Genomic DNA, 22976 nt, shown 5'->3' on the forward strand with positions numbered 1-22976 from the left:
TGTTATTGAGTATGAAAACCAGTCAGTCATAATGTGCAACTCTAATAGAAAGAAGACTTCATGGGCTCAGATATTCATAAAATTGCTAGAACTTGTTTCTTAATCTATTGTATTGTTTAGACAATAAATATCTTGGATAAGGCATCATCTTTGGGGTTTTTTGACCACTATATTGTACTGGAATAGTAAGCAATGGTTATAGTTAGAAAAATGTTTTGAAACATTTCTATATGTTACATATGTTTTAGGAAGATTAAAGAAAACACATGCTTTCAGTTGCACTGCCTTTTGACAGTAGTAAATTGAAGATTCCTTAACACATTCTTGGAATATTTCAGTTTTAACTTAGTACTATGAAATTCTTAATACAGGCATTTCACAGGAATAAAGAACTTACAAGTGTGAAACATGTTTTAAGAAATAATGAGCAAAGATAAGTAATATACCAGTTGAAATCAAAGCAGAAAATACCTAAATAATTTGAAAAGACATAAATTGCAATAAAGTAGCTGTGCAGTGTATAATGATGAGAAATGACTGTGGTCTACAGTAGAATGGACTCATCTTGCAGTGAATGAGCCCAGGTCCTACAAAAATGGCAGGGAATCACTCCTAGCCAGGAATGTGTACTGGACAAGACCAGAAAATATGTTAAAAAATAAAAATCTGGGGTTTTGTAAAGATAATTTTTTACAAATATTCCTGAAGGACTCTTGATGCACCTGTGAAAGTCACCTTATTTTGCTTTATGTATATAGGAGCAGTGAGTACATGTGAGATATTTTCACACACAGACACAGAAACTAAACTAAACCCAAGGATATGGAAATAATGGAAATTGTACTTAGGTGGATTTAGTGAAAGTTAAATATTAATCTGAGTAAAAATGGGAACTTATTTTGCATCCTGTGCAGTCTGTTGTACACTCTGTGTCCTGCGTGTAATTATTCATTTACACAGAATGTCACAGTTCTTATTTCGTAACATTTTACACTGGCTTAAGTTATACCATTGCTGTGGGGGTTTGGCAAATAAATGACTTTTCTTATTTAGTTATTTGTTTTCCTCATATAGAATATATTAAACATGTTTCAGACCTGATCTGGTTCCAAATATGAATAGGTTTTCAGTAGCAACATCATATATCTTGAAGGAGTGAAAAAAGGGAAGAAATGAAAATGTTTTAACTCCAGTGCACTGTTTTCATGCTTCAGCATACTTGTGTTCCCTAGGTGTCATGCAAGTGATAAATTAACACTTTTGACAGCAAGCATATTTCTATATAACCTTCTTCACAATAAGTGACTAGTTATTAATTTTAACTGCTATCTGTTGTCTGACTTTGCAAAAATTCTTCAACACCATAGAATTTCATGGACAGGTTTGCAGGGAAAAAGGCCTGACTAGATCCTAAGAGGGGGACAACAGTGAGTTGTATTTTGAGTCAGTGTTAAGTGGTTAATAAAAATCTTTTCAATTAAAACCAGTTTGTTTTTACAAACATGCTCCTTGTCAGCCAACATCTTCAGTCATTAATTTGCTTTTCCTTTGAAGATTCTTTCTCTAGGTAAAAAGCTGTATGAAGTATTCCATGAGGAAAATTAACCCAGAACATATTCCTATTTTATGGAGCTCTGTGTAGATTACTGTGAAAGCTGAATCCCTAGGACTTTTCATTTTAGCCAGGAAAAAAAGTAATGATGATACCAGTTGACTCACCAGCTGATGATCTGAGGGCTGGAGCTCCTGTCCTTTAAAGACAAGATGAGAGATTTGGGGTTGTTCACCCTGGAGAAGAGAAGGCTCCAAGCAGACCTTAGAGCACCTTCCAGTACCTAAAGGAGACTACAAGAAAGCTGGAGTGGGACTTTTTACAGAAAGAGACAGGACATGGGGTAATGGCTTCAGACTGATAGAGGGTAGATTTAGGTTAGATATGAGGAAGAAATTTTCACTATGAGGGTGGTGAGGCACTGGAACAGCTTTCCCAAAGAAACTGTGGATACCCCATTCCTGAAAGTGTTCAAGGCCAGGTTGGAGGGGGCTCTGAGCTGCTTGGTCTAGTGGATCCCCCAAGTGGGGTTGACCTAGATGATCTTTAAGGTCCCTTCAAACCCAAACCGTTCTACAATTCTATGAATTTAGCACTTCCTTGAGCACAGAAGAACCATGAAGAATCCCAAATTTGCTGTTACTGTCATCATTCCATACTGTTGGTAGCACTTAGACCAAATATTGTTATCCTGGAAAAAAACATTGAGAAGACTCCTTTAAAATTGGTATAAAACCCAAAAGATTTAATTCAGACACAATTTGCACAGTTTAAATGTTTGATTTCCATGGAGTTGCAATTACACTTCAGCAGGTCTGGATCTGGATATACATTCCCTGCCAGGAGCAGTTGTACTGCCAATGGTTCTCTGTGTCAGTGTGTGTCAGTTGCCTCTCCTGCTTTGTCAGCTTTTGGTGTCACTAAATTCCCAAATTGCCTCAATGCAGAAATGTAGCTGTGATTCTGGGATGTAATAGCTCCTTTATTTTTTAAAACTGTATTCACAGTGTTGCATGCTGCTATCATCCCTTTGGGCTGCTGAGACAATGACTGAATTTAGACCTTCAACAACAGCAGCCTCAGTACCCTTATTAAAAATGAGATTGTTATTGCTACAGTCTACATTCATCACACTTTGATGTCTTTGATCACATCCTCTCTATCCCAGCCAAACCTATGTTACTGTTTTCTTTGAGGACTGATGTGCAAATGGAACTGACTCTTTCTGATGTAAAAGCTTACTTTAGTTTGAGTCTCCTTCTGTCCCCTAAGTTTGAAGTCTTTTCCAGTCCACAGCTGAGCAGTGCTAGCCTGTATATTCTTCTCTACATTTCTCATTTGTTGTTTTCCATGTTTAATCAATCTCCAGAGGTATAAAATCCAGCACATATGAGCTGTACAGAAAGCGTTTAACCAATTAAATGTGGTCATCTCTTCCTGAAGAAAAGAAGTCAAATGTTTTGATAAACTACTGACTTAGCAGCAAGAAACTAATATGTTGGTGTCTCCTCCATATGTGTTTCTTCTCCGATTATGCTAGAAACAGCTGTGTTTAGAAACCTTTAACCCTAGGAAATGTAAAATTCTTAATTCACCTAAAATAGGAAATCACCATTTTCTGTCAACAAATGCTATGAAAGCAGAATCTTTTCTAGGTGTATATTCCGAAGGAATCAAGGAACTTATGCCATGCAAATTTTCCAGATGTTTGAAAATACTCCAGTCTTTATTGTTTGTTAGTATGTATCTGCTGCTTACAAGGGACTTTTTCTGTAGGCTGTTCAGCACATATGGAAAAAAGTTTTTAAATGTGTAAATAAAAACTTGCATTTTTTTCCTTTGAGATCTAATTTTTTTAATGTGTAAACAGAAAACATTCCCTAAAAAACCGTCCCTGAGATTGTATATTGTATTGTACTGTATACAATATTGTATAATATAGCCCGTGTCTAACTGAAAAAAAAATCAGTAGTAACAAATTATATTTCATTAAAATCTGGACTACTCCCTTCAGATGAATGTTTTTTCAACTAAATGATCTCTAGTGAAAATATAAACCACCTGTCTTGTAAGAGTAGCACATTGAGGAGGGATGATGTCTCTTCACAAGTCACCACATCATCATCTACACATCATCTCCTGCTGAACATAGTCATTTATCTTCGAGAGATTAATTCAGCATAATTGCAGGAAGAGAGATTTATGTTTGACATCAGGAAAAACTTCCTAGCCCTAAGATTACTACACCTTCCTAAGTGCAGTGCAGCAATAAGGCCGTTGTCTTGTGAGATTGTGGTGTCATGGAGGATTTCTGAGGAGGTGCTAGAGGAAAATGTCTATCAGAAATAGTTTCATTCTGTTCTGGAGTAGGGAAGTATATTCCTGTGATTCCAGTCATGATTGTCTCCTTGTGGCCAGAACAGCATGATTCAACATTGGCTCAAAGATTGAAAAACTTAAGTATTTGGCATCCATGAGGAAATTAGATTTTTCTTCTTTAACCAGAAAGGAGAATGTCAGCTGTGAGAATGTCCAATTTATGTTCAAGGCAGCCCTTACAGTAAGAAAAATAATGGCCTTTCTAGATTACTCCACCTTGGAGTATCTAGGATCTATGGATCTATGGATCCTTTCATGGAGGAGGAGAAGAAATCTCCACACAGGTCTGGCTTCAAAGTACAGCTGCTTCACCTGGTAGCCAAGGAGTGCCACAGAGCTGATCTGATGGCCCTGCATACAGGTCTGTAGCTGAAAACTGTTGTTACTTTTGAGTGAAAACAACCTGTTGAAGGGAAAACTTCCCACTGGCAGGCTTGTGGGCTTTCTTCTCATCTCTGCTGCATTTCTGCCACAGTAAATTGGGACCTATGTCAGCATAAGGGTTTGTACCCGCTAGTGTTTCCCAAAATAACCTTGTGCTTACACGGTGTTTTGTATTGCTGTGTATGCTGCTTACTTTAGTCATTTAATAGTACCCTCTGTCGTATGTTAACCTCTCTGCTTGGGACAGTATTGCAGGTGTTAAGGACATAACAATTTTTAATTTACTGACTTGCTTTTTGTATAAACTTACAGCCTTACTTATAATTTCAACATCTGCCTTTGTACCCTTTTGCTTTAATACTGCTTCATCCTCTGAACATACCTCTTAATGCAAGGTGTGATATTCATACACATTGATTTGTCCCTCTCAAAAAAACTTTTCTAAAGTGTTTGCTATTAACAACAGACTTGAAATATTTAAACAAAACCAGTGAACAATTTAGAGCATTTTCAAAAAGCTTTAAAAGTTAGAAGCACCTGGGTAGAAAGGCTTAGAAAATTTCTTTCAACTATAACTTTTAGGTTGCTATAGCAATGTTGTAATAATGTCTTATTAATAGAAAACTACTGTAAAAATTTGTGCGAATTTTTTCATGTCAGTGCTGGAAACAAGCTAAAGAATCTGAAGACATTAGCCCCATTGTTTTGGGTTGCTTCAAGCCAGGATGGATTTTATCTAACTGTTTTGCTTTATTTAAAGGAAATGTTTATCTAAGTTTCGTAGATAATGGAAAACCCTGGTTCTATCTTCAGTTCTCATTTGCATGTACCAACTACATACACATACCCAGCTCTTCTGCTGTGCACACGTCTCCTGAACAGTTTTGTTGCTTTAAATGGTGCCTGGCTGTCATCCCCTTGTTAGAACGTCAGTTGCAGAAGGATCCTGTGCGCTGTGCACTCTCTTTTTCTTTTTGGCTCTTATCCCTCCCAGTGTGCTAGTGGCTATACAGCCCCCTGGAACTGAATGGAAACAAACCAGCAGACACAGCAGTATTCCACTAACTTTGGGTGAAGGATCTGTTGGGGGCTGGGGGTTGTAATTGTAGCATTTCCTATTCCCGTTACTGAACATAATAATGAATAACAGCAGGTGAGATGTCACACTGCATGAGCAGTTAATACATTTTTCATGCTCCTTACAAAAACCTTTTGCATGTCTACCACTGCTTTGAGGTCATTTCCTTCAGGAAGGAAACAAGGCCACTGTGACCAGGAAAAGTCTGTCCCAAGCCCTTAGAAAGAGCTAACTCTATCATCCACAAGGCTTTTATTCATAGGAACTATTGCAATCTTGATTTTTATTGAGGTGGACATTAGATTATAACATTTTGTAAGCCAGGCTACTTTTTCAAGATTTTCATTGCTTCCACTGTTTCATACTTAGTGAAAGATGTAAGAGAGTACAGCAAACAAGAAAAAGTAGGAAAAATGACAAGAACTGTTGATGTCATGTCTCACTGATTTACCCAAATTCATAAAGCTCTTTGGTATAGGGAAATAATGTTTCTCTTTCTGTACTTAAAACAGGACATTAGGTTATAATGCTGATGATAGTCATAGAATCTACTTATTATTTCAAAAGTTAGTAAGTACTGAATAAGATAAATGTCTTTAATTTTGCCTTGCAAGGTTTTACACATTAACCAGAAGATATTTAAATCTCTTCTGTAGAATAGGACACCTTTTCAGAAATGTCCTTCTGACTCATCAGACTTCTTAAAAATTGTCATATTTTTAATTTTTCAGTAGAATTACTGCGCTACTTTTCTCAAGCCATCTTTTAAGAAATTGTCATTTAGCTTTACTTTTTCTCCTTCTGGCCAGAACATTCTCACATGGCTTGTGAAGGTGATAATCACACATTGCAAAAAAAAAAAAAAAAATAGCTGTGCTGGTATGTAGAATAATTGATTTCATTTTCATGGCTTCCAAGTTAAAATTCAAAAGAATCATTATAGGTGGTGATTAAGGTTGATTGATGATGATTAGGATCATTAAGGTGATGCATCTTTGTAACCAAGGACTGACAGGGGGACAAAGGAAGGATTTCTGGCCGTTTTTGATGCTTACTCTTTAGATTTACCTTAAGAACTTTCTATAAATTAAGCGTTCCTGGATTATTAGTGGGTTCTGATTCAGATAAAGTTTCTTTTTTTCAGGGAATTGCTTTTGTTTTCTTAGATCATTATTCGAATATTTTTCTGCAACCTCTTTCTTCAGTCTCTGCAGTTTCTCTCTACCAGATTGTCCTTGTTCATAAATGATGCCGGTTCTATCTTCATTTGCAGAAAGTACACCATTTAGGCTATGGAGCCTAAGTCATGTCAGCTTGCATTGAAGTTAGTTTTCCCTTGAGTTGCCTAAGTTTTTCAGAGTTGTATTCTGCTGCCTTGCATATTTTCATTTTTTTCATGAAGCTTTTTTTATTATGCTGCTTTCTGCATGAAATTAAGTAGTATTTCAGATGTTTCTTTTTTTAAATCCAAAGGTTACTAATTATGTTCAATGGTCTTTTTGCCTCACTTTTGGGAAATTTTAATACTTCTACATGACTTTTTCTCTGTGAAATTTTTAGGGTTATAGCTAAAAAACAGGCCTTTATTATTGACTTAAGCAACAAACATTATAGTGTATTTACTTCCACCTTTTTGTCTAGTCTTTGTATATGTAGTTTCTGAATATTTACTAAAATTTAAGAAGATACAAATAGTCATCTGGGCATACATATGAAAGGTGTATTTTTATTATTTCATCTCTGTTTTATATGGACATTCTAATTCATCCTTCAAGAATGGAAGTTTTGGCCTGTGAGCTAAATAATCATGCTATGAACAGTCTATATGAGGGATTTGCAGACAATGCAGAGCATTGTAGTATGCTTACATAGAAGCAATTTGGTGTATGCCTACAAATAGAGAAAATATGTTCACAAATGATTCCTGAACACGAAACTTGTAGTAAATCTTATTTGTGACACGTAATTTGACCTGATATACATGAAATCAAATTTCAGTTGATGCTGCTTAACCTTTTTGTCAGACTTAACTTTACAGCTTCCTCTAATGACAGCAAAATGGATTTTAGTTTAGACCTCCTCCTTCAGAAACTGTTTCCATTTTAACTGGATGACTGTTCTATCCATCTACACCCTACCTGTACTTCCCTTAGAGTGTATGTGATTGCTATCCTTTAATAAAGTTGACTCGTTCAGTGTTATTTCAGAATCCTCTACATTTTCATTCCCAGTCATCACACATCAATGTCCTCCAGCTGATTATGTGCAAGGACCTAACACAGCCAAAACTGTGGGCTTGGACTGTGCCACAGACAGTGGAATAGTGTGAAGCCTGTGTAGTGTTGCTGCTGGTGTGACAACTGCAGTTGCTCTTCGCTGCTGCCCAGAAGTGTTCTGATGCCACAGAACCAGCAGGAGCTACCCAAGACTCCCTCTCAAGGGAGAGTAGTTTCCTGCATCTGCTTCTCCCTCCCTATTAAAAGCTGATTATATGGACAGCCTAGGACAAGTAGGATGCAAAGATATTTTTCCACCAAGCTGTGAAACCTAGATTTGTGATTGCATTTCCAGGCTGAATTTCCTAAGGAAAACAGAATCATGTAGCTGGCCACTTTCAAAAGTCAGTTTTCCAATGGTCTTTTTAGGTAATTTGACCTGTGAGTCATTAGAAATGCATTCAGGAATATTTCTGTAATTGGAGGACAAAACTTCAGGGAGCTATCTGGAAGGAAATGGAGTTTTGTAATGACCAATAAAACACCCTTATGTACTGTAAAATCATTGCATTTATTATGCCAAAAATTAATAAGAAATTTTATATTTATTTGAATTACTGTAGTAATACAAATATTACTTTTTAGGTATCATAGAAGCTATTAGCTATCCTGGTAATTTTCTGCATTAAATAAAACCTACTGTTGGTAGCAGTTTTCTATAAACAAAATGCTTTTGATAAAAAAAGGACTTTGTATCAAGAAAACTGCTGATTAGAATGGTATTCCTTTGTGTAGGATAATGTCACCACCATGACTTATGTGCCAACACAAGTAGCAATTTCAAGACTTTTTTGTAATTATACTTTACAAAAAGTGTTGTCAGTGTAATTTCTGACTTTCGGATCTTTAAACATTGACTCCTGCAATTGTTTTGTGGTGCACATATATCCATGTACCCAGGTATGCTCTGTTTAATGTTTAAATGAATGTTGAATGTTGATTGCCTATTCTGTGGGAGTGATTTTTTTCTGAAATGAAAATGGCAAACCTGGAAACTCTCTACTCTTTGAAGCAAGTGCATCTCACCCAAGGGAAAGCACATACTTGCTGCCTCTTACACTCAGTTGCTCTGTGGGTGCCAGAAGGCAAAAAAGAGGGAAGAGAAGGTGACAAATGATCCCTTAAAAACAGTACAATTTAAATATTAATTATATAAAAAAATTAAAATAGTTTTTCTGGCAATAAACTACATAGGGTCTGGTGCATAAAAGAGGCATGATGAAGCAATGAGGTGTGAGGGATTGTGCTTGTACTTCTTCTCTTCATTGTCCTCCTCTGTACCTCCCACTGAACATCCTCAAGAGAAGAATGAAAACTTTTTAGTTAGCTGAAAGGACTTTGCTATTGTGTACATGTGCATACATACATGCCTAAGAATTGCCATAAATCATCATGCCCTAGCAGTGGAGAAAAATGCAACACTGATACACAGTTATTATGCAGAAGTATCTGTTTGAAACCATTGCCTATGTTCGCCATATCTCAGCATCAGTTGGCAATATTCATATCAAAATCTAGAGGATAATAAGTTAAAAATAATCAATAGTCATTTATCATTTAATTTATTACTACTTCCTCAAATTCTACAAGAGTGCTTGATATAATCAGCTGAAGATACATCATGATAATTTAATACATTAATAGTTAGAGGCTTCAAATGAAGCTCTAGCTCCTTTCAGGGCTTGATTATACATCTGTAAAATATTTCTTTCCAGCTACATTAATTGGTAATTTGGCAGAAAAAAAATACAGCAAATTAACTTCTAATAATCATCTTTTACTAAATGTGTTTCTATCTTCTTGAGTATAGAAAGAATATTTGAATGCATTTTCCCTAGTGCACAGTGGGCACTTCTGAGACTGTGCCATTGGGATCCCTGTCTGGAGCCCAGCCTTGGGACCAAATGCTGTGTCCCACAGTGTGCCACAGGAGCTCAGTTAGCAGCCTCCCAAACACCATCTGATTAGGCTGGCCCTGAGTCCAGCCTTACGCTCAGTTGTTGAGGTTCTTCTGGACTCATCCCTGCCCATCAGGAAAAACTGGCTGCTGAGTTAGATGATGAGGCCACAGAATGAAACACACCTTTAAGATTCAGGCACTGGCTGCAAGCATCTTTTGGTCAGTAGATGGAGTTGGATAGGTCTGAGTTTGAGACTAGCTAAGTCTGTGGATCCAAGCACTGGATCGAGTTCTGTTGGGCATTCATGTATAAAGACATCTCTGGCTGATTAACCTGAAGAAAATAGTTAGCAATTAAAAATTATCCTTGTGTGGCAGGTGACCAGAGCAACAGTCAATTTGCTATGGGATTGGACTGGACTTTCAAAAAGACGTTTAGGACTACAGTTCTTGATTTAAGATGTGGCAAACAAATACTATTTCTTCCTTGACCTCCCTTCTTATTTTATCACATATGAAAAAAAAGTCCTCAAAATGGCCTGGCAATGGGTAAAGGAAGACCTGGAGGCTTGGCTCCTTCCAGTAACTGGAAGTTATTAAGGAAGAAAAGACAACCAATAAGCATGCTACCAGGATTTGACAATATTTTCTGCCTTCTGAAATAGTATGCTAGCACTGCTGGTGAGACCATCCATCAGCCCCACAGACATTAAAAATGTGAATGACTATTTCTGGAAAAAACATTTGCACTATTTGTATTAGTTCTAGTAATAAAAACTTATGGCAGCAAAGCCACTCCAATTCATACTGAAGCGATTCACACTGAAGAAATGTTTCTGTGGAAAAGATGAAGAGAATAACCAGAAAGAAAATTCCAAGAGCTACAAAGACTGTAACAAAAGCAGACATTGTGGCAGTAGAAAACAAATTGCCAGCTATTGTAAATCCTATTATTTTCTCAGTGTGCCTAAATAGCATACTACCAGGACTCCCACTGACATTACTAGCATGGAAATAGAATATTATTGTGAATGCATTTTCAAAATATTATAGAAGCCAATAGGGTCCATGTAACTCTCTATAGAATATGCAATATAAGCTATCAAGCTCTCCCTCTCCTTTGGAGTCAAGAAAATATGTTTCTTACACAGAGTGAGCTTGATTTTTGGCAAGGCCTCTGTTTTGCCACAATAAATATAAGGAAATACAACTAGTGCATTCACAGGTTTAAAAGATGTTTTTACCACCTGATTTCCATTTGAGTCATGCACTCTGCTACAGTGTTGACATGTTTCAATTTTATCACAAGACTTTTCTCTCCCTGAGGCATGTTTTAAGGAAATGCGACATGTCACGGCTGAACACCGTATCCATCTCTTCATGCTCACCCATGAACTGCTAGAGATGCTTCAGATCAGTTGTCTTGGATACAAAACAGGTGACACAGAGTGCTGCAATGATGTTGATAAAAGTTTTCCAAACAAAAAATCTGTAAAAAAAAAATGTTTTGCCCAAACCTGTCCTATCTATCAAAATTCTTTCCTCCCTCCATGCTAAATTATTGTTTTATACACAGCTTTCAAAAGAAGCGAGAGGGTTTTTTAAAATCCCTTTTCTCTTTTCTGCTCTATAATTACATTGTAAAAAGCTCGGTCATACTTTGAAAGACAAACAGTTCATTTTGCTGGTGACACCTTGAGGGAAATATGTTCACACACAAGCATGCGTGCTTGCACACACACATTCTACACTCTCTAGAATAAGCTTGCATAAGAATATTTTGAAAAGTTTCTAAGATATTTACAAGTTTTAATGATCAAAACAGTTTGAAGATTTAGATTCTAAAACAATCAGAAAAATAACAATTTTTACCAAAAAAGCTGAAGAATTAAATCACTGGCAAGTAAAGGAAAAGACTTGAGTTCTTCACCAACACAACTGTAAGTTCAGTTCTTACAGCTCAATTGTTTCACTGTCATATGACACTAATTTAGATGTCCTCATTTCCCATTAAAATTTCACACTGTATTAACATACAATAAAGAATAGTTTGCTTCAGATATGTAAATTCTAAAAAATAAATCCAACAAAGTGCTACATAAGGAAAAATACACACTATTTTAAATTCAGATTATGCATATACCCTGATACCAGTTTCTTACATGGTCCTAGAGATTTAGATTTTTTTCAGGTTTTTTTAGCTTACCCTATAAAATCCATGGTAAAGCAGCCTCTTAAAATCATCATTTTTAATAAATGGATAACTTGCTTGAAAGATACATCTTTTAAGTCAACAAATTTAGTATTTCGTATTTCTCCATCACTTCCAGCCTAGAAGCTTTTCTGTCACTGTAAAACAATTTAAAGAAATAAGTTTTCTGTGGCCAGTGGTGGCTGGTTTTTATTTGGTCCATGTGCATAAAAGCCTTGCATTTTCAGTTCTTGCTTTTCAATTTTAACATGAGTAATTTACTTAAAGTTTAAAGGATTCCATATGTGTTTGCAAGAGGGAGCTGAGGCTGCATGAAAATAGCATATATATAAAGACTTGGGGAGATTGGCAGCACTGAGTTTGAAATTGTAATAGTAAAATTTTCCAGAATAAACTCAATTTATAAAACTTTCATTATGATTGTCAAGCCCATTAAAAGCTTATAACAAAAATATGCCTAAAATATTTTATATGAAACAACATTTCCAATTTCATGCAGAATCAGGAAGATCTGAAGAAAAACCTTGCTACCATTGTAGGTAGAGCTTTGGTAAAATTCTATAGTACCTTAAAGATTTTATTGTCTGTGTGTGCATCTGTGTCTTTGTGTACTTTGAGCACATATTTTGTTGCAGTGCTACCTTTGTTTTGGTAAAATCTAACCTCCTGTTCACAATTCAAATTTCGTAGAAGGTACATGTTTTGAGTACCTTGTGGGAGAGATAAGTGGTACCTTCACAGGAAACTCAGTGCACATTTCTCTTTGTGCAGCCTGGATTTCTCAGCATGCATGTCTAATGTGGACCATTGGATACAGACCCTACAGCACACCTGAGGGAAGTACAAATGTTCACATGAATAGCAGCGTGCATGCAGTACCAATAGACACAGAACAGATTATCAGTATGTGAGGTGGAATAGATTTTAACTTGTCTGATAAAAATTTCTCAGCTCATTCAAGAAAGAACACAAATTTAGCAGCCTAAGTTTCAGGTTGCGTGCAAAATAAATTGCAAACTACACAAAGTTAAACTTTTACAGCAGACCTTGCACTTCTTTATATTTCTGGATCATGAGCCATGCTATGCACATTCCACATCATGTTACATGTTTTCCCAAAATATGTATTTTGTTGCACCTTCCAAGTTTTCTTGCAGAAGGAGAATTAAATCTCATAATGCAAACTTCAGGGGATCAGTGTGAATCGCACTAAACAAGACTCACTGCATATTGCAATATAGTTTGGACACTACAGCTGAGTGAAACCTTAAATGTATGGATGGATTCAAAATAACAGAAACCATGTCATACTAGTATTTCTAAGAATTTCAGACAAGTACCAGCAGTTTTCTCATATAGCAGCTGCAAAAGTTAATAGAATTCACATTCTAGCACACCCCATACCTGCAAGTGAAGGCACATCTCTGCCCACCTACAATTATTGGCTTTTTATTTAAATTGAACAGTGAGAACAAAGAATCCCACAAATACAGAGTCATTATGAGAAATGCAAACAGTTCAAATGAGACACAAGTGGTGTTTGGATTAGGAAGTGGAAAGTCACTATCCTGCACTTAAATACAGTGGTTAGACAGCTAATGTATCAAGCAAGTTCCAGCAGCTTGGAAATGCAGGCACAAAAACAATGCAAATTGAACAACTGTGATGAATAATTGAAATCATACCCTGAGTGCCAGCTTTCCTGCACAATTTTGCAGTTTGACACAGATTCAAATTTTATAGTGTTTATATAACACGAGTTTCATAGAACACAAATTATCTCACATGGAGAAACTCCTTCACAATGGGCCTGTGTGTGTATGTGTAATAGCTGCAGCAGTGTGCTCTAAACTTTGACTTTAGTTCGCTACTGATGTAATCTAGTAAATAGCATTAAGAAGTACCTTCTGGAGACAGATATCACCTGTTCACTTCCAGTTGTTTCACATGCATCCTGTGAATTTGTCTGCTCCATCTGTATCTTGTTCAGTCTTGATAGAATACAGATTTTGTTGAGGATGTCATGAAATGTGTTGTACAACCATATTCACAATTTTTGTTGCACAAATATCTTCATGTCTTGATGCTAATTTTCCATCAAAACAAACTCAGAAAATAATGAATGGAAAAAAAAGATAATAGCATGTATTTATTACGGATATCTGCTTTAAGTTTGGTGGGACAAACCTGTCTTCTCAGTATATAATCTTACCACCTGACTTGGTAGCTGTTCGCTCTTTCTCAATAATTCTGAGGGAGCAACAACACATACTAGAGTACATTTCCTCCTGTCAGCCAGCCAAAGGATTAGAGCTGGAGCTGCTATTCACTACTCAACCTTAGCATCAAAACAAGTTGCTTTTTTTTAACTACGGTTTGAATTTGCTAATGACAAAGGCAACTCCCAGTGGGTGTGACAATCATGAGATAATCAGCTTTAGAGGATTAGAGGACCCCAGGGGTGTGATTAGCTCAGGTTGGCCAAGCCCTCTGTCATGAATTAATTCAGAAATTAATATTTGCATTCTAACACTGCATCTTAGTGAAACTGATTTCCAGCCTATGATTTTTTTTCATTATGAAAAGCAATTCACATTGCACAAGACAATTGGCAGCTGTGGTTAATGAAATGTGATATGATTAAGCAATAAGGATCTGAATTTTTTGTGATTTACTTCTGCCAATGATCTTTCAATGCAAAGACCATGTTCATTGTTATTTTTAGTCTGTCTTTTTCCTACACTTTTGTTAGATGCTTGGTGGAATATTTTCAATTCATTTGATTCCATGGTTGACAATCAGATAACTTTTCCATCCATAATCAGCAATTATCAACTGTACAGAAATACTGAATGCCTTTGGGTTTGCACAATAAACAAAAAGCAGAAGTGATGATAGCAAGTTTGCTGAACTGAAAATATACCTTTTGTGCACTTGTCAGCTATTTGGGAATTTGGAATGGTATTACATACTTATGGTGAAATGGCCTATATGTCTGACAGTCACATTAAATCCAACCAGGCAAAATTGTCGCCTGACACAGATTTAGCCAATGCATTTGATTAAATAGGCCAGAGAAACATAATCTGACAATGCAGCAGTAATTTCAATCTGTTTTATCAAATAAATGAAAACAATTATGTGCAATAAGGAACAGATAGAGATTTGTATGGCTACCGTTTTGCTCTAAGGGAGATCATTATGTGTGGAGGATAACAGACAAATAGCAACTGTGTGGGCTGCTTAGTATGGCGTACATGTGCACTCCCTCTCTTCTTTATATCCATTTGCCTGCTGGTTCCACAATCTGTTCTTCAGTGTTGGCAATTTCTTGGATACATATTTTTTTGTAATCTCCTTGTTCTGATCCTGTATCTCAATTTTCATGTCTATAAAATGAATATGATAGTGATAGTGAACTCTCCAATGCTTTGAAATTTAGTTACAAAAAGCATTAAATGCCATCAGTAAAGACAATTAATTTTGCAGTTTTCTTGCCTGAACTTACTTTTTTGTCTTCTCTTTGGGGTAAATAAAAATAATTCAATTCCAGTATTGCTTACATTCGAATCAGAAATTGCTTTTTTACTGAGCAAAGACATCTAATAATAGTCACTTCTGATTTCCTGCTTTACCAGTCCATTCTTCTGTCATATCCACTGAATATTATATAATCTGTTTCTGAAATGTTGACCTTGAATTGTGTTAGATTTTTCTGTTACATTCCTTAGGAGAAACTGATGATTATTTTTTCATTTAATTGCATTGTCTGCCTAAATACTTCAAAGCACTCAGCAAAAGCTGAACTTTTATTTCTTTACCAGTAGTAGCAGTCGTCATAGCTGTAGCCCTGGTGACAGAAAAGCAGTAAAATTGTGTAAAAGCCAATATTTAAGCCTCTTAGCCTGAGTATTAAATTGTCCTTTGCAATGTGGACCTGGAGAAAGGAAAGGAGTAGAGATTGTAGCTGATGTGCTTTCATGGACTTTCTTGAATCATAGCACAGGTTAATCCAAAACCTGAAGGTTAGCTACTACTTTGTTCTTAATATTTGCATCTGTTTTGTTCCCTCAGGATGCTTCTGTACTTAAAGTCCTTTATTAACATGTTAAATGGAAATTTTAAGGGAGTTTCTATGGTTCTGTATCCTTGTTGAGATTCTCATCCCCTAAATCCAAATCCCTTTTGCAACTTGTTTGTCTTTCTTCTCCTATTAATCTCTTCTTCAATACGCTCCCACCCACTGAAAAATTTATCCATGAGTTGTATAAACAGTGTGCCTTAAAAGCTGAAAGTCTAAGTGGAGGGGTAAAGATCTTATTGTTATATACTGCCAATGTGCTAAATATAACATCAGTAGACTGCTTATGAGCTCTGGAGTCATTAACAGCCTGACTGTGGAAAATTTTTAGATATAATTCCAGTTTGATTTTAGTGGGTGCACAAGTGTCTCCATAATTCTGGCCCCTGAAGACAGATGAAGAAACAGCTTTTAGCTGTGAATGGTCTTATCTTACACAACGGGAAGCAGTCAGTAGTGAAGGCAGTTTCATTGATACCATTGCAGTTCATCCATAATCAATACAGCACACTCTCAAAACTGTATTCTGTATTCTGCCTAATAAGTACTACTGCATCCATGTCCATTTACAAGGACAGTACCTTTCCAAGGTGCACATTGCCAGTCTCAGTAGGGGAGAGAAGGGGAATAACTGAGCTCCTCCCAATATGACTGCAGCCAAAACCATCACCATTTGGGATTTTTTCCCTGCAGCCACAGTCAACGAAACCTGCAGAGCTGCTGCCTGTCAGAGGACAAGCTGCTGCTGTACACAACAGAGCAAATAATGCTGCCAAACAGAGTGCTTTGCAGGGCTGGCCCTTGCTCCTTCAGACCAGCTCCCACCTGAGCCTTCTCAGATCCAGGCAGACCAGTGGCTCAAGGGAAAAGGCTGCAGAAACCCTGGAACACGAGGGTGTGAGAAGTTGCCCTGTTTTCTATACGGTCTCTTTCTGTGCAGAGGTATTATGTTACAAACAAAGGAATAGAGGGACCAAAGCTTAAAGGTACAGATGTATGTGTCCAGCATGACATTCATGCTGACAGAAATGGGGGTTGAAAACATGTGTGGGGACTTTTGAAATTCCACAATGTTCCTTTCTGTATCTGCAGGTGCTGCCGTGTTTCAAAACTGTGGACCTTAGCATTTCCATTTCAGTTGTTAAAGTACTTTGCAAGTTCCATATTTTCACAATTCTAATTCTTAAGTACTGATTCCCTTGATGTATAGGGAACAGATTTTTTTTTTTTTTTTTTGCAAGGCATATTAAATGATTCCCACCATATCATTCTAGCATGATATACAACTATAGTACAGCAAATCTTTTGTATTTCCCTTAAAAGAGTAAAGAAATCTTTAAAAATGTTTAAAGCTGAGTTTTATCCAAACAAAAAAGCATTGGCTATATCCAAGCAAATAGCATGGATAATAGTTCACTGAACTGGATAGATTTTTCTCAGGCCTTTAATGCTATGATGAGCGTGGATGTAAAATTTCTGCTGCATGTTACAGATAATGGATTTTCAGCTGTCACTCAGAAAAAATAACCTTTCAGATGCTCTATTGTGTTTACAACAAAAAAAAAAACCATTTTAATCTTTTATTAGAATAAAACTTATGGCAATTTTTTAAATTGGTTTATTCTGCAACTAACTTCCTAAGCTTAACTGGAAGGGTTAGGGTAGGTAGCAGCCAAGTAGCAAATATGCTGGAGATAGATGTCTGGGATTTCTAACGGTGTTTTAACCATTCTGCTGTTTGACAGCAAGGACCATGGAGAGGATCATATTTAGCACTCACTAAAATACAATAAATCTGGCTTCTGTACCAAGTCTGGTTATAAAAATATCGATTCTGGAATTTGTATGTGGTGGTCTAAGTTTCTATTTTTGAGCAGTCACAGCCAGAGCAGTTTGCACCAGTGAGTTGCTCTGAGGCATTGAGGTACTGAGGTAATGGTAGGGACCAGCATCTCAAAGGCTGGGAGTTCTTGAAGTCCTCAGCCTGTGTTCAAACCATGAGTTTGGGCCACGTCTTGTTACTGGAGTCAGCTGTCACTTCTGCTCTGGCTCTGTGTCCATACACCCTGACCCTCATATGGGAAAAAATTGACTCTTGGAACTTCACAGAGGAAGAGATTATGGAAAAGGATTGAAAAGACAAGTACCCTGACCAACGTTTATAAAACATGAATTAAAACTTCTGGTCTTCTGTAGAAGGATCCAAGGTGTACAGTGTCTCAGGGTATATTTGCAGAGACCCTGCAGCTGGCTTACAGGAGATGAATCTTAACTTTTAATAAAATTTCTGTATCCAAGACTGAAATTTCCTTTGAAAAGATGGGAGTTTATCAAGTTTGCCCCTGCAAAAGTAACTGTCAATAGGTAAGCCTTGTTTAAATCTTTTGTTCTCAACAAGGGGTTCTCATAGAACCATGCAGAAAATGTCCTCACTTAGCAATAATACAAAAGCCTAAATAATCCACACATTATTTAAGTTGTTTGTACATTGTTTTATATTTGTCTGTACCCTATAAAATTTGTAGAAAGTTCTTGCAAAGACATTTTTTATCTGTAAAAAAATTGCTAACTTTGAATTTTATTCAGTATTTTAGCACTGTTCTACTCTTCCCTCACAAAAAATAGTAATTGGGTAAGCATAATGGACACTCACAATCCAACATTTGACAGAGCTCAAATGCAGATTAACTTGCATGTGGTTTTTTGCATTTCTGTCTCCTGGTAAAGGAACTGCCAAAGCCAATGTTTCACATTCCCAGAAGATTTTTCTTAACAAAAATGTAAGTACTAGATAGCCTGCTATGCTGTGTGTAAACACAAAGCTGCAATTAATGTGTAATAAATTTCAAACCTAGGGTACAGGGTCAGTTTCCAGAAAGCACCCAAAGCGTATGAAATTATGTCACATTTGTAACACAAATGTTCCCACAACACAGTCCTCTAGAGAAAAATGCATGCTTGTTTTCACTCTGTAAAATGTGAGCATGTCCACGCTGATGTTTAGCATAGAAACAACTCTGCAGTGTAATTCTGAATCATTTTACAAAGTAGTTGCAAGAGCTAGTTTCCAGATATAAGTATCCTGTCCCTCTCACAGTAGCAAAAGTAATTCTCTTCAGTAGTAAGTACTAGCTGGCCAGTATTCTCCTCCTCCCTCCCTCCCAAAATATAGAAGTTTTGGGTTAAGAACACAAAAATAATGACTTTGCTTGGTATTATGAAACTTGTTCTACAAAAAGCTGCCATTTCTGAAAAGGACATTCAAATTGTTGCTTTAGTGATAAATCAAAAAAACCTTTCATGAGAGCCCCATTGTGGGGCACACACGTCTTGAAACATCTTGCAAGTAAACTTAAATATATGCATTGTACAGTAATTTCAAAAGACCTTCTGTCCTTTCCCCGTGTAAGTCTTCCTTTAAAAAATAGAAGTCTTTGAAGATACATGACATAAGACATTGCTACCAGCCAACACCTACTTGAGAAAAACAGGCCAATTCACCAACTGACAGCAAGGTTAAAAATGAGATTTGATCAAAAATTTTCTCTAGAATTAATTAACTGAAGGATAAAAGCTGACTTTTTAAGGCTAGACTTTCTTGGATTTTTCTACATTTATTTTCTGTGTTTCATTATTGTGATGACAGTTCTATGTCTGTCTGCTAGCAGTGTCCAAATCCCTTTTGGTTACTTTTAGAAGAAGCAGAGTGGCTGCTTATCTGCAGGAAAGGGGCAGAGGCACAGAGCTTCCTGCTCTCTGCTTTGCCTCGTTTGGATTAGGAGATGGTCACCTACAGATCTCATAGCTGCATTTTGGATCTTCAAGAGTGGAAACTTTCAATAATCTTTCCCAAGAAAAAGTTTTCTAAAAAGTGATTTAAATTTTCTTCTTAATTGTCATTAAGTTATTTCATTTCCAAAATCATGCAGATTATTGGTTGTTTTCCTAGTGTCTAAAGAAAATGAAGGTACAGATGCAAATTTTGCACCTTAGGCCTGTCTCTAATATGTGTCTATTGAAGGGAAAAATCCTTTGCAAAGGCATTTAATTCTTTGGATTAAAAGTTTAAAGGTAAAAGTAAAGCGCAAAAGACTTTGTGCATTCAATCCATAGTAATTCGTAGAAATATATCTGAATGGGAAAAAGATGCAGGTTTCTTGGCAGAAAGAAAAAGGTGAGGTGAGACAAATTATGATAAGGCTCTGCATTATAATTAAAGCTTCTAATTGCCATTTCTAAGGCATACCATTTCTAAAAAGTATACTTTTATGCAAAAGTACTGTTCAAAGACAGAAGGTCGTCTGGTTAGGACTCAAAATAAAAACTCCTTGATGAGTTTCTGATTTTGAGCTATGTCTCTACTAGTGCTGGATGATGTAATAAATTAATACAATAGCATCACAACTTAATGATTATCTTCTGATTTATACTACTTCCTTGAAAATAACCAGTGGTCTAAATTCTATGAATGAAATTCAAACCACTTAATATTAATGAATTACACAAAAGATAATTTTAGATCTTGCAGTTATTCATAAATTGAATTAGAAAGTTATCTTCAGAACAAAATTTGTATCACTCTAAAAAAAATCCAAGGAACTGAATGAAATATCTGCCATCCTACTGAAGAGGTCTGGGCACAACTTTGCATGTCAGGTTTCTTTTGCATCAATTTATCGATCTTCTTCTTAGTGAAAATGCTACTACCACAATGAAGCATGACTGTACATGGCTAAATTCATACTGGCCTTAATCCCACTGGTTAATAGAAGCAACAGAAAATAGCCTGATTAAAGCAAATAAAGCATCTTAACAAATATTGAGAGAAAACCATATGAATTTGAATATCATTGAGTGATTTTAGACAACTCTGGCATCTCAATTTGATCCCCATTCTTATAAGTTTATTGCAAATACAGTTTTGATTTTAAATGGTAAAATAGACTTTCTTTTCTTTTTCCCTTCATTCATAAAATACTGGATTTTACCTTCTATTTCCTTGGGAAACATGGAATCTGTTAGCATAAAAGTCTAATGGCAGGCCATGAGTAATACTGTGTAGGGTGTGGTGTAATCTGTTGTTACCTGCCAGGGCTAGCTATTGGTGTTCTAGTAAACTGGACCAAGAGGAGCCCATAACATGCCCAGCAGTATTACACTGACACCCTGCTCACTGGAGAGAGGGACGTTAAAGTATGACTTTGGTTTCTGACTGTTGAGTTGGTGGGCCAGAAGCTTCCTGGGCAAAGAAGCAATGATCTTGTAAATCTGGAAGGGTTTAACTGCTGTCATCACTACAGAAAGGTTGCTATGTCCCATACAATCCCACCAGGCTTCACCAGATTTCCTAGTGTTAGTAATTGCCCTAAAATGTGAGAACATCACGGAAACTAGTTGGTGCGTGTAGTAGGGAGGTAGCAAGCTGTTATTACAGCTCTCCAGTCCATGCCATTACGTGTGAACAGGTTTCTGGAGCTGCTGAATACTTCAATTTCTCTCATTTAGCACAGTTATGTTTGATCAGCAAAGGATGTTTTTGTTGGAGATGAGTTTTCACTGATACAGGGGTGTTTGGTCAAGTGTGAGATGTGCGACATTGGATCTCAGCTAAGAAAGTGGGGTTTTAATCAAACTCAGAATATCTTTGAGTTCAGTCTTGATCCTAACATGCTGAAGCATGACAAAATGGTACAAATTTGAATGAACATAGAACAGAAGTATGGGGGAAATGTTCCAAATTCTCAAAGTGGTGAAGCTCCGGAAGAGATTTCTACTAATAAAAGGATTGTTTTGAATTCAGAACCCTGTTTCAGTAGGACATTGGTTGACAGAAGAGTTTCACTGTTGGGATACTGACCTTGATTGACTAAAAGTTTCCTTCCTGTGTTTCTAAGGCTGCTAACATGAAGGTATGTATGGATTTTCACTCACCTGAACTATAAATCTGGCAATAAATCTGGGAATGTTCACAGTTGCATTGTTAACATGATTAAAGCCTGGAAGGATCAGGGCTTTGTCTTTCCATAACTTAGCAAAAGGGTCTTACGAGTCTTAACTACTAAATATTACCAAAAATGCAAACAGTTTCTAAAGTCTCCAGTGGTGCACACAGAGAAGGCTGTGGCCTCACAACAGAAATCAGAAATCTTGAAGAATGCCCTTAGACTGTTTTGGACTTTTTTTGTTTGACCCACCAAGTTGTATGATGTTCAATTTTTCTTGAGTTCTGCATTTCACTTGCACACTTTCCATGTGACTACTCTTATCAGGGAATAGAGTGCATATTTAGTAAGTGTCCTTAGTAAAAGTCAGATTTCACAAAAATTATTTAAAAGTACATCTCCAACTATAATCACACATCACTTCATATTAATACGGGTTTTAAGTCTGAGTAGATTTTATAGTATAAAAAGCATCTTCTTTGTCTCTATATGAGTCAAGTGAATAATTCACCATGAATAATTTATAAGATGAATTGAGGTTTCTCTTTCATGTACCACCTACATGAAATAATTTCATTTATTTTACTTTTTTTTCCTGTAAATTCTGAGGTAATATGCAGATCTGAAAGCAGAGCTTCCTTCCCTAATGGTGCCTGGTCAAATAAGATCCATGTTTCTGTATCTTGAATGGATGAGCAGAATATAAGTATGTTGTGGAAGCAGATGTTATAATTACAGATTTTAAATCTACTTTTGACAAACACTGCTTGATATGAAACCTGCTCTCAGAAGTTATTACCAGGAGTAATGTGAATAGGATAAGATGCTTACATAAATCAAAAACAACAATCAGAATCATCTCTGAATTCACGTGCAGGTGTTTTTGTGGTGAATCCTCTTTTGGAATAGGTGTTGAGGAGGTGTGCTCCCTATTCTAAAGGTGCTGCAGTACCCCTGAGGCCCAGGGCAGCATGCAGGGGCACAGAGCAGCAGCAGCTCTGCGGTGCCTGCTCACACAGGCTCCAGAGAGAGCAGCACCATCTGACAGACAAGGCATGGCTGAGGCAGTTGCAGTATTCCCTTGGTACATCCAAGACTGGCTCTGGTGTACAGGTTAGGGCACTCTCAGTCTCTCCTTAATACACACCAATGGCCAGACCAATGCCAAGCCG

The sequence above is a fragment of the Aphelocoma coerulescens genome, chromosome 7, assembly GCF_041296385.1.
Source record: "Aphelocoma coerulescens isolate FSJ_1873_10779 chromosome 7, UR_Acoe_1.0, whole genome shotgun sequence".
NCBI lineage: Eukaryota > Metazoa > Chordata > Aves > Passeriformes > Corvidae > Aphelocoma > Aphelocoma coerulescens.